Source organism: Protopterus annectens, chromosome 12.part0 (assembly GCF_019279795.1).
Source record: "Protopterus annectens isolate FY-2018-M chromosome 12.part0, PAN1.0, whole genome shotgun sequence".
Classification (NCBI taxonomy): Eukaryota; Metazoa; Chordata; order Ceratodontiformes; family Protopteridae; genus Protopterus; species Protopterus annectens.
Window position 1 is genome coordinate 33,121,675 of NC_056746.1, and position 12,205 is coordinate 33,133,879.

A 12,205-nucleotide genomic window follows, 5' to 3' on the forward strand; every position below is an offset into this window, starting at 1 on the left:
CTGCTGCCTGACAACTATCTACTTGTTTCATGGGGAAGACATGATCAAAGTAAAACATGAACAGCAAACAAGAAACAAGCTCAAGATAAATTGCTTAAAGGATTGCTGCACAGGTTATGGACCACACATGATAGAGTGGCATTCTGTTTAGTTTATGGGTAAAGCCTGCAAAGATGACTGCAAGTCTCTAATAAAGGAAAGGATTACAGTATTTTAAGAAGCTCATTACCTTTGTTGGAGACTTGCAGAGACATTTCAAGTTGTGACATACTTGTTGCACCCCACTCCCCCACGTAGTGACTCTGGATGTGTCCAAGCAAGGCAAGGAGCAGTTATGCAGTGAGTGTGCAGAGTACCCCCCCCCCCCATCCAAGGTAGACACAAGTACTACATTGGCTTTTCATCTGTCTTGCTTGATTTTGCAGAATGTTCTGGTTTTCTGACATATTTTTATACTATTGATTATGCTTCTTATTCAGAAAGTGCCTGTTGCTCTGTGTTTAAGTAGCAATGATTTCATGACCATCAGGTCAGCTTGTCTGAGATTGTAAAATGCAAGTATGTCACAACTTGAAATGTCTCTGGATGACTGCAAAGGCCATGACACATTTGTCATACCACTCAACCTCAGAGCATTAAATCTGGACAAAGTCAGGCCCAAAATTAAGGCCGATATTTAAATATTGTTCTTATAAACTTTCTAATAGAAGAGTAGGTCTTGCATTAGTATGAATGTTCTGAAGGGTATGAAGTCTGAAACTCAAATGTCTGTTACTATTTTCTAACTTCAATCTTTAATGAGTTGCCACTAATTTGCCAGAAAACCACAATTTTATGAAAAATGGACCAAAAATGTGATGAAAAAATATAAAATAGCCACACAATACAGCTGAGAACCTGTCAGAGAAGGGACACTTTTTAATATTAGCACTGTTAGCTTGAGCAGCTGACAAAATAAACAAATCTACATGCATTTCTGAAATAAAAGTAATCTATAACTCTGATTATCATGTTTTCTTCCAAAATTGACATTTTGCAGAGGGATTAGAGGGAGAGCAACATTTTGAGCCAAAATCAGGGACAGTTCAGAGGTTTGGATATACCCAATTTTATAAAGCATTTTGCACGTACCTCTCAACCTGTTAACGCAGGAAATCTGGACAAGGCCAAATATATTGGGGGAATATATAAACAGTACTAAAAATTGCTCTTGTATAAACTTAGTTGATAGAACAGGTCTTACTTTAGCGTGCATTTTCCTGAAGGTTATGAAGTCTGAAATTCAATGTCTGTCATTATTTAGTGACATAATTCCTAAGTGATTTGCCAGAAAACCACAAATTTTATGAGGAACAAACCAAAAAGAAGAAGCAAAAATCTATTCATTCTGTGAAAATCTGGACAGTTGAGAGGTATAGTTCAGCTGAGCCGGGGCTGTCTGAGTTTGCCATCCTCCCCCCCCCTCACAAAATCATGGTTGAATGGAGCCACCCCCTTCAGCCATTCCAATGTCCCATTACTTGGCTATTTTGCCCCATTTACCATAAACAGTAATGTGCATACTGCTTTACTTCTACGATGATTTGGATTTCACTTGAAGGTTTTATTTTGTATTTTACCTCACAGACACTAAAACATCTGCTAAACAAAGCAACACAGTCTCACAATGAAAACAGACTTAGCATTAAAACTTCTCTGCCCTTAAAACTCACATTCATTGAAACAGCAGTGAAATCCACATTCAAAGAAAATACATTTGGGTAGTATAAAGATTAACTTTGGGCTGTTTTCAAATGATAGGCCCCTTGCACACAATACATACATGTGTTGTGTGATACACCTTCCTGGACTGTTGTTGTTGTGTCTTTCGGCTTTTCCCGGTTAGGGGTCGCCACAGTGGAACTCCGGTCTGCTAATAATTGGTAGTTGATTTTTACATGCCGAGTTACCAGCCCTGATGCACAACCTTCAATGAAGGTACACCCATTCACGCATGTCTCCATGCAGAAGACGCTCTAGCTGAGAATCAAACCGGACAGCGTCTTACTGTGAGGCAACAACGCTACCGCAGCACCACCACCGTGGGTAACACCTTCCTGGACTGTATTAAATCATATTCCTTGTATAATACAGTACAGTTGTTAGAGGGTGTTTTAAATTTATTGTTTTGAACATTTTTCCAATAAACAATGAAACAAAATGCATGCACCAATAATGACAAAACTGCCCAATTGAGAACATTTCCATCATAAAAAAGTCTACTCAAACTTATACAATCCACCAGTATCAGTAAATCTGCACAAGCTCTGCAGAAGTAAGTCATTTAAATAATTCCACATTAAAGAGATCTGTAACTAATGAAGAGGTTGCTGCTAGCAAACAACTTTATATTTCATGGCTTCATCGAAAAATAAAGTATCTGTTGCCCCTGAGGAATAAATTGCCTATATTACATTAAAAAAATGATAAGCTAGTAATATTGCAATAGGATATGGATGGCAAACTGATAGGTTCATAGTTAGTACCTTCGCCAAAGAGGACATTCTCAGTACGGCAGCATCCACCCCTTGTGGGAGTAGAATCCACAGTCTTCTGCATCAAAAGCAAGTACACAACCTCTTGTGCTATTAACAATGCAAGCAGACTCAGCATAAACAGCACTAAACTTCTCTTCCCCTGCAGCTCTCAGCTCCTTGTAAAATCTACTCAATACACAACTGCATCTCAAATTCGCAGCACAAGAAATCTGGAAAAAGCCAACATTTATTGGGGGGGGGGGTCAAAAGCCCAAAAAACAGGGACACATTAAACATTGCTTGTATAATCTTGGAAATTTGCTAGAATAAAATGCTGCCAGGGTCTATATTAGATAAACGAACACTTAAATGTTCGAATCTCTAAAGGTCGACCTTTAGAGATTGAACATTTAAGTGTTCAAATATCTTTAAAAATTAAAACAATAAATAAATAAAAGTAAAACAAAAAAAAACTAAAGGGTGTAAGCAGGGGGGGGGGGCAAGCCCCACTGCACCCTCACAACCCCCACTGCTTAAATATACCAACTCCAAGATTGTGCTACAGTGTAGGGAATGGAAAATTTCCCATTTCCGCTCTGCCGTGCACTGAAGTGCGATCTCGGAGTTGGTATATTTAGGTGTGGGGGTGCAGCCCCCACGTGGGGGGCACGGGGGGGGCTTGCCCCCCTGGCTAAATCCCTTTCAGTTTACCTTTTTTCTTTTTTGGTTTATTTTATTACATTTTGGAACACTTCAATGTTCGATCTCTAAAGGTCGACATTTAGAGATTCAAACATTTAAGCGTTTGTCAATGTAATATAGACCCGTGTTACCACCATACATTTTACGGCCCAGGTCCATGTGCAAAACTGTCAGATCAACATGCCACTATGCCAAATCAGCTGTTTTGTGAAAGAGAGGAAAACTGACACTTAAATGGCTATCATTTAGTGAATTCAGTTCTCACCATAGATGTCAACCTCTTACCACAAAACACATGGACAATCCCAGTAATGAGGGAATACAGCCCCTCAAACATATTCAGTGAATTCAGTTCTTGCCATAGCTGTCAACCTTAGCACAATAAACCTGGACGAAGCCAATAATGGGGGAATACAGTCCCAAAAATAGGGACACATTTCAAATATTCATCTTATAAACTTAGAAAATTGCTAGAATAAAAGGTTTTGTGTTACTATGTATGTGTGTGTGTGTGTGTGTGTGTATAAATATGTGTACACACACACACACACACACATATATATATATATATATCTATATCTAAATATATATATATATTATATAAATATGTGTATAGAGACACACGCATATATCTATACATCTATAGCTATATAAATACGTATGTGTATACACACACACACACACATATATATATATATATATATATATATATATATATATATATATATATTTATATACAAATACATATATTTTATTTATTCAAGTCATTAACCAGGTGGGTGGGCTGGTCCACAGAGACCTTTTTTGGTGATGACTTGGGCACATTGACAACATTGCTGTTGTCTACAGTGCCTCTCGGTTTTGAATCCAAACTATAGCATGACTGTTTACAGGTAAGACTACCCCCCCCCCCCACACACACACACACACACACACACACACACACACAGTCATACCCTCATCCTTTTGAATAAGAAGTTATGTTCTTACCATAACGTTCCATGTTAGTTTTCTTCTTCTCGCCTTCTTTCTTGCTGGATGGGTTCGGCTCCGACTCGGCCTATACTATAGCTTGAGAGCTATTTTTACCGGCTCGAGGCAGCCCTATTACCCACAATACCATGCGCTAACTCCCCAGATCTCGTTTGGAAGCTAAGACATAGTATAAATATAATATCATAATCCTCATTTGTAAGTACGGGCTCCCTGCTAGTAACACTAAGGATACGGGGAAACCGTAACATGTTGTATCTCCAGAAATGGAAGGACTCAGAGACCTCTAGTCTATCCAGGCTAGGGGGCAGGAGGGAGGGATGCAAGAAGGAAGGTGAGAAGAAGACAACTAACATGGAACGTTATGGTAAGAACATAACTTCTTAATGTTAAGTTGTCATTCTCGCTGGATGGGACAGCGTCCCTAGCATCTTAGTCCTGGGTGGCTCAATGGAACAGACTCCTGAGTACAGTGGAACCAAAGTCAGCTCTATTTCTGGAGGCTATATCAAGTTTGTAATGGGCAATAAAGGTATGTTTGGAAGCCCATGTAGCTGCTGCACATATGGCATCTAGTGGTAACCTTGCTTGAAATGCCGTTGATGTTGATAGTGCCCTGGTTGAATGAGCCTTAGGCCTAGATGGAAGTTGCCTGTGTCTCAACTCATAGACAAAGGTAATAATAGATGTCAACCATCTGGAAAGAGTAACCTTCGATACCGGAAGCCCTTTCTTTCCTGCAGCATAAGAGAGAAAGAGCTGGTCTGACTTTCTGAGTTGTTTTGTCCTGTCTAGATAATACCATAATTGGCGATGAACATCTAATGAATGTAATTTCTGTTCAGCCCTGTTGGCATAGTCTGGGAAGAAGACAGGCAAGTCAATGGAGTGGTTTAGATTTGCTTCCGAGGACACTTTCGGTAGGAAGGAATGGTTTGTTCTGAGAGTTACCCTGTCTTTATGAAAGACCAAATAAGGGGGACGGACAGACAAGGCTTGAAGTTCCGATACCCTTCTGGCAGATGTTATGGCTACTAAAAACAGAGTTTTCCAAGAAAGAAGCTTGAGGGAGCAAGAAGCTGCAGGTTCAAAAGGAGGCAGAATCAATGAGGTTAGAACTAAATTCAAATCCCATTGTGGAGGTGGATCTTTAACTGGAGGTCTAAGCAAAAAGATGCCCTTGAGGAAGGCTTTACAGAGTTTGTGGGACATAATATTTGCTTCTGAGAGCACAACATGAAAATTAGCAATGGCCGCTAATTGTACCCTAATAGTGGCCGACGATGACCCTGAATGAAAAAGCTCAGCCAGAAAGTCCAGAACCTTATGAATGGGTGCATGGAAAGGATCTAGGGACCTAGTTTGTGCCCAGTGCGAAAAACGCTTCCATTTACTCACATACGTCTTCCTAGTATTGGACTTATGGGAAGCCAGAATGATATCACAAACATGAGGAGAAATAAGGGGAAGCCTGGCTATGGCTGGAAGTGGAGCAACCAAGTTGTGAGGTTGAGGGAATGACGAGACGGATGCAGCTTGCCCGTGAGATGGGTCAACAGATCCGGAAGGGGTTCCAGATGCCAAGGCTGTTCCAGTAGGTAACTGTGCAGGAACGGAAACCATACTTGTCGAGGCCAAAACGGAGCAATGAGGATCATTTTGGATCTCAATGTGGTTGCTTTCTGAATTAATTGCGGGATCAATGGTAAGGGAGGAAAGGCATATAGAAGACCCCGGGGCCAGTCGTGAACAAGAGCATCTCTGGGGGGATGGCCTGGTAGAGGAAAGAGTGTGAAGAAGTCGAGGCACTTGCTGTTTTGAGGAGTTGCGAAAAAATTGCAGCAAGGCTGGCCCCACTTCTGAAATATTCTGTCTGCTACCGCTTGATTTAGAGACCACTCGTGAGGCATGAGGATAGTTCTGCTCAATCTGTCCGCTATGACGTTGGACTTACCAGGGATGTGCGTTGCTATCAGAAACCGTTGAGAGGAAATCGCCCATTGCCAAAGTCTGAGTGCTTCTCGACATAGGGGGTTGGACTTTGTTCCGCCCTGCTTGTTTATGTACCACACCACAGACATATTGTCCATTTGAATTGCTATAGTCCCTGTGGGAAGAGAGCTCTGAAGGGCTTGCAACGTCAAAAGCACTGCCCTCATCTCCAGGACATTTATGTGCAGGTGGCATTCTGATTGTTGTCATGTGCCCTGGACCGTCCTGCCCTAATAATGCCCCCCCCCCACCCAATCAGGGAGGCATCTGTCATCACTGTGGCAACTGGGGGGGGGAGAACAAAGGGTCTGCCCTGAAAAAGCTGAGGGGAAACCATCCACCAGGAGAGATGATTCTTGCAAGATGTGGTTATCAGAATGTTGTGAGTCATTGGTAGCTGTTGAAAGGACCACTGAGAAAACAGCATCCACTGAAGGAGTCTCATGTGGAAGCGGCCTAATGGGAGTAGAATAATCACCGCTGCCATGAGGCCTAATGCTTTCAATACTAGCTTGACTTGAACTCTGTTGGGCTGAAACAGGGACTGAACATTCCGCCTTATGTCTGTCACTCTCTGAGGTGGTAATGTTGCAGACATTTCTGTGGTGTTTAATACGGCGCCTATAAAGTTTATACACTGACAAGGCGACAAGGAGGACTTTGCAAAATTTATGGAAATATCTAGAGTGTTGCAAAGTTGAATAGTGTAATCCCTGGCCATTATAAGATGCTGCTTGGTGGTAGCGGAAATGAGCCAGTCGTCTAGATATGGAAACACCTGGAATCCTTTTTGTCTCAGGTGAGCCATGACCACTGCCAAGCATTTGGTGAACACCCGGGGGGCTGTGGTGAGACCAAAGGGCAGGGTTCTGAATTGATAATGACTGGCTCCCAGCCGGAAGCGGAGAAACCTCCTGGAGCGCCTGTGTATCTTTATATGATAGTACGCATCCTGGAGGTCTAAGGAGCACATCCAGTTGTCTCTGCCCAAAAAGGGTAGAATGGACTGCAGTGTTACCATCCAAAATTTTGGTTTTGTACAGAGTTGTTCAATCTGCTGAGGTCCAAAATGGGTCTCCAGTCTCCAGTCTTTTTTGGTACCAAAAAGAATCTGGAGTAGATTCCGGATCCTAGCTGATCTGCTGGGACTGCCTGGATGACGCTTTTTTCTAACAGCTTTTTTATTTCTAGCTGAGCCTGACCCCTTTGTGTGGGTGGTACATCTGGTAGGGGTCTTGGTGGTTGTACCGGAGGGGAAGTGAAGGGAATTTTGTAACCCTCGGATATGATCTTTTGTACCCATGTGTCTTGGGAGAGGGATTGCCAGGCTTCCGGGTACAGAGATAATCTTCCCCCGACTGCCTCTGAAGGCGGACAGTCGGGCAGCTTCTCAGGGATGCTGAAAGGGTTGGTCAGGGAAAGATTCCCTGGAACCCTGGTTCTGTGGACCCCCTCTGCCCCTGGGGCGGCATCTGTTATTATTCCCCCCTCTGCCTCTAGGGGGAAATTCACCATGTGCGGCAGGTGCGACTCCCTGTGGTTTTCGGAACCACATCTTTCCACCACTCTGTCCCTTAGGATAAGGTCTAGAAGGTGTGGAAAAATGGACTCCTACGGCAGAGAGAGTCTTACCATCTTGCTCGCATCTGGTGAGGGTATTCTTCACCTGAGGTCCAAACAATTCTGAACCATCAAATGGGGTGTTGGTGAAAGGCACCTTGAAGGGGTCGGCAAAGATACAGAGTCGCATCCAAGCGTGACGTCTCAACGCAACACCTGTGCCAGCGGCCCTACTCGCTCCATCGGCTGCGTAAGAGATAAGCCGCATGGAGGAGTTAACAATGGAGTTCAGGGTGGCCAGCTGGGAGTTTATCTTGTCCTGATACCCCACAGCAGAAGGATCCTGTACCATTTCACCCAGCTCTTTGAGCAAGTCTTTCTGAAGGCGGGTGAAATGACATAAATAGTTCAGCGATCGCATAGTAAAGGTCGCTGAAGCATATGTCCGCTTGCCGTACCTGTCCATGGTCCTGGACTCTTTGTTAGGAGGATGAACAGGTACAGAAGGATCAGCCAATTCCTTCTTAGTGGCTGCTGCTACCACCATAGCATCAACTGAAACGCCTTTGGTGAGAAAGGATTTATCCTCTGGTGCAGAAATAAATTTAGAAGGCCTCCTAGGGGTAGGTTCCATTGAATCAGGAGCTGCCCATGCCTTTCTAGCCACTACCTGCATTAGTGGGTCGAAAGGGGGAGACACCCAGGAGGTGGAAGGGCGAGATCCAAAAGTGGCAAGGTAAACCGACTCGTCCTCGGAAGGTTTGAGAGTGGACCAATTTCCCCTCTGTTTTAGGATCTCTAGGATGTCTGAAAAAGAGACATCCTCAGAGGGGGATCTGGGGGAACCCTCCGACTCATCCAAGTCGGTGTCCGATGTGACAGACTCGGGGGAGTCTAGGTGCTTCCTCTTGCACTTTCTTTTCCTAGGGGGTTCCCCTGAAACTTCAGGGGAGCCCTCGGAAGAGGAGGAGACACCCAAGGTGGGTACCCTATGCTTTGGATCTCTGCTGTCAGATGTAGGAGGATGGCCAGAGACCGTAACAGGCACTGTAGAGGGAGGAGCTGCAGAACTTAACCTTGGAGTGGACACTGGGTCCAGCACGCTCCTCATCACCTCAAAGGCTCCCCTATCAGATACCAAAGGAAGTCCCGGCTCCGAAGAGACCGGAACCTCCCCCGGCACCGACAGAGAAGGCTCCGAGAATGATGTCGGGGCCGATCTAACCAGAGCCGAAGCTCCGAGAGGGAGAGTGGGGTCGGACAAGGGTCCAATGCCACTCGCCCCCTCGGAGCCAACAATGGAGTCCCGGCGCCCAGACCTCTCCACGGATGGAACCAATGAAGAGGTCGGAGCCAGCGACACCGGAGCCGAAGTTGGGAGTATCGGCTCCGACGTGGGTAAGGTTACGGTTCCGACAAACTCTGGCTCTGAACTCGAGAGGTGAGTCGGAGGAGGAATCGATAGCGGTACTGAAGGAGCCACAGTCTGGTGAGAAGGGCTCTGGAGCATTTGGGCTAGTGCCTGAGATTTCATGAGCCTACTGACCACCCTCTCGATGTCATGGTCGGAAAGCCTGGATGACCTAGATGAGTGAGTCCTATGACTCCGCTCCGATAGGAGAGGGGATCTCGGAGCCGATCGGATGGAATCTAGCGAGGGGGATCTAGAGCGCTTGCTCTCTGGGGTCGGCTCCGATGCTGGTTTCGGAGCGGACACCACTTTGCCCGCCTCGGATCCGGATGGAACCGATGTCGGAGCCATCTCGATAATGCCAGCCCTCGACTCAGAAGCTGGAGCCGAGAGTTTGGCGGTTTTTGAAGACTTCCCCGAGCCAGACTTGGACAGAGAGTCATCGGGCTTTAACAAACCCCTTAGGATGAGCTTATTACACCTCTCCTGCAGGACTCTTGAACTAAACCCGTGACAGAGGAACAAGAGTCCTGCAGGTGTAAAGGCCCCAAGCAATAGACACAAGAAGTGTGACCGTCAGTCAGAGACATTTTCTGACAGCACGAGTCACACTTCTTGAATCCCGAGACCTTAATGTCTTTGGACATAGTCCTAACCACAGTAAACACAGTCAGTCCACACAGACACTCAACTTAAAATTAGAAAAGTTAAGGGAACTGACTAAACCCACACACACAGACACTGTAAGGGGTGGGGAAACTAAGGTAAAGCCCGTAGGCCCAATTACCTAAAGAAGGGAAAAAGGGCTACAACAAGGGTTGTATGAATAAGGCAATTAGTAGGGACCTAAACAAGGGTAACTAACTGGAAAAACTACCTGAAAATTTAGTTTAATAGAAAAAAATCTCTTTACTGACCTGAGCCGGTAAAAAAAGACAACCTCGCAGCGAAGCGGCAAACGAGATCTGGGAAGTTAGCGCATGGTATTGTGGGTTATAGGGCTGCCTCGAGCCGGTAAAAATAGCTCTCGAGCTATAGTATAGGCCGAGTCAGAGCCGAGGATCAGCTCCGAACCCATCCAGCAAGAATGAAGGCGAGAATGACAACTTAACATTTGCCCTTATTTTACAGAATGCTCTTGCTCATTCCCTCATAATTCAAACATCATTATAGTCAGTCAATAATGCCTGATATTAGGTTTTATACTTCCTATACTGTAAAAAACACAACGTAACACAAACTGTCCACAGTCATTGTAAAGGGTTAAAGATCTTATACTGTAAAAAACACAACGTAACACAAACTGTCCACAGTCATTGTAAAGGATTAAAGATCTTATACTGTAAAAAACACAACATAACACAAACTGTCCAGAGTCACTGTAAAGGGTTAAAGATTTTATACTGTAAAAAACACAACGTAACACAAACTGTCCACAGTCATTGTAAAGGGTTAATGATCTTATACTGTAAAAACACAACATAACACAAACTGTCCACAGTCATTGTAAAGAGTTAAAGATCTTATACTGTAAAAAACAGAACGTAACACAAACTGTCCACAGTCATTGTAAGGGTTAAAGATCTTATACTGTAAAAAACAGAACGTTACACAAACTGTCCACTGTTGTTGTAAAGGGTTAAAGATCTTATACTGTAAAAAAACACAATGCAACACAAACTGTCCACAGTCATTGTAAAGGGTTAAAGATCTTATACTGTAAAAAACACAACGTAACACAAACTGTCCACAGTCATTGCAAAGGGCTAGAGATCTTATACTATAAGAAACACAACGTAACACAATCTGTCCACAGTCATTGTAAAGGGTTAAAGATCTTATACTGCAAAAAACACAACGTAACACAAACTGGCCACAGTCATTGTAAAGGGATAAAGATCTTATACTGTAAAAAACACAACATAACACAAACTGTCCACAGTCATTGTAAAGGGTTAAAGATATTCTACTGTAAACAACACAACGTAACACAAACTGTCCACAGTCATTGCAAAGGGTTAAAGATCTTCTACTGTAAAAAACACAATGTAACACAAACTGTCCACAGTCATTGCAAAGGGTTAAAGATCTTATACTGTAAAAAACACAACGTAACACAAACTGTCCACAGTCACTGTAAAGGGTTAAAGATCGTATACTGTAAAAAACACAATGTAACACAAACTGTCCACAGTCATTGCAAAGGGTTAAAGATCTTATACTGTAAAAAACACAACGTAACACGAACTGTCCACATTCATTGTAAAGGGTTAAAGATCTTATACTGTAAAACACAACATAACACAAACTGTCCACAGTCATTGTAAAGGGTTAAAGATCTTCTACTGTAAAAAACACAATGTAACACAAACTGTCCACAGTCATTGTAAAGGGTCAAAGGTCTTATACTGTAAAAAAAGCAACGTAACACAAACTGTCCACGGTCATTGTAATGAGTTAAAGATCTTATACTTAAAAAAACACAATGTAACACAAACTGTCCACAGTCATTGCAAATGGTTAAAGATCTTCTACTGTAAAAAACACAATGTAACACAAACTGTCCACAGTCATTGTAAAGGGTTAAAGATCTTATACTGTAAAAAACACAATGTAACACAAACTGTCCACAGTCATTGTAAAGAGTTAGATATCTTATACTATAAGAAACACAATGTAACACAAACTAGCCACAGTTATTGTAAAGGGTTAAAGATCTTATACTGTAAAAAACACAACGTAACACAAACTGTCTACAGTCATTGTAAAGGGTTAAAGATCGTATACTGTAAAAAACACAATGTAACACAAACTGTCCACAGTCATTGTAAAGGGTTAAAGATCTTCTACTGTAAAAAACACAATGTAACACAAACTGTCCACAGTCATTGCAAAGGGTTAAAGATCTTCTACTGTAAAAAACACAATGTAACACAAACTGTCCACAGTCATTGCAAAGGGTTAAAGATCTATTACTGTAAAAAAACACAATGTAACACAAACTGTCCACAGTCATTGCAAAGGGTTAAAG

General features: G+C 43.1%; 1 protein-coding gene across 1 annotated transcript in view; it reads right to left on the reverse strand.

Annotated features, from left to right (window-relative positions):
- Positions 1-12,205, reverse strand: part of LOC122816123 — a 958,912-nt gene that overhangs the window by 466,108 nt on the left and 480,599 nt on the right. The gene's annotated exons all lie outside the window — the stretch shown is intronic.